Consider the following 1,454-nt stretch of genomic DNA (forward strand, 5'->3'; position numbering starts at 1 on the left):
ATGATCCCAGGGTCCTGGGATCGAGCCCCGCATCAGGCTCTCTGCTCCGAGGGGAGCCTGCTTCCTCCTCTCTCTCCCTGCCTGCCTCTCTGCCTGCTTGTGATCTCTGTCAAATAATAATAAAAAAAAAATCTTAAAAAAACAAACAAACCCTGGACACAGAGATTTATAGCAGCTTTGTTCATGATTGGCAGAACCTGGAAAAGCAACCAAGATGTCTTTCATTAGGTGAATGGCTACACCATGGTGCATCCAGACAACAGGGTATTATTCAGAGCTACAAAGAAATGAGCTGTCGAGCCGTGAAGACATGGAGGAAATGCGTTTGCATGTTGTTAAGCAGAAGTAGCCAGTCTGAAAGGCTACAGGCTGTCTGACTCCAACTAGATGACATTCTGGAAAAGGCAAAACTATGGAGACAGCAAAAAGGTCTGTGGTTGCCAGGAGCTGGAGGGGGAAGGGAGGGATGGACAAAGACGGAGTATGGAAGATATTTTGGGCAGTGGAACTACTCTATATGACACGTAACTGTGGCTACATATATTTTACATTTGTCCAAAACCGAAGAATGTACAATGTCAAGACTGAACCCTAACGTAAACTATACTTCGAGTGATGACAAAATCAATACAGGGTCATAGATTATTATGACTATACTACTCTGGTGGGGGATGGTGACAGTGGGGAGACGGTGCTTGTCTGGAGCCAGAGGGTATATGGGAAGTCTCTGTACTTTCTGCTCAATTTTGGTGTGAACTTGAAACTGCTCAAAAAGATAGTCTATTGGGAAAAAAAAAAAAAAAAAAGACTTTCAGGCTTAAAACTTGTCTGACCTGTTTAGCCTTTAGAGAAAAACATCTTAGATATGTAAGTGATTCATGACCGGAGTGATCTTCCTTTGGTAAAATATGGTTCCATCAAGACTGATGAACAACCTAAATTCGTTGTGCTGGTGAATTAATTGAGTGGTGAATGTCTAGCAACACGTTCTCCTATCAGAGCAGTTAACAGCGAGGGCTAACAGATCAGAATTAAGTTCAGACATAGCTGTGGGACTTAACACCTGATTGCTTGGGTCCGTAACTGCAAACTGTATGAACTGTCAACTGTCAACTTATTTATTTATTTAGTTAGCTAGCTAGTTAGTAAGTAGGCTCCACACCCAAGATGGAGCTTGAACTCACAACCCTGAGATGAAGTCTCATTGCTCTATTGACTGAGCCAGCCAGGAGCCCCATGAACTGTCAGTTTCTTATTTGCAAAATGCGGTTGTCATCTTAAAAAGTGATTGTCACCTAAAAAAGTCTGGGACATAGAGGTCCAAAAAATGTCAGCGGAAAAATAAAACCAGTTTTGTTTTCATGAAAAAACAACTTAATACATATGAATCTCAACTAAGTCCGAAATGTTAATATTGTGGTGGTACCAGTGTATGTAATGTTGAGATTCAAACT

The sequence above is a fragment of the Lontra canadensis genome, unplaced genomic scaffold, assembly GCF_010015895.1.
Source record: "Lontra canadensis isolate GAN:19392208 unplaced genomic scaffold, GSC_riverotter_1.0 scaffold36, whole genome shotgun sequence".
Lineage (NCBI taxonomy): Eukaryota > Metazoa > Chordata > Mammalia > Carnivora > Mustelidae > Lontra > Lontra canadensis.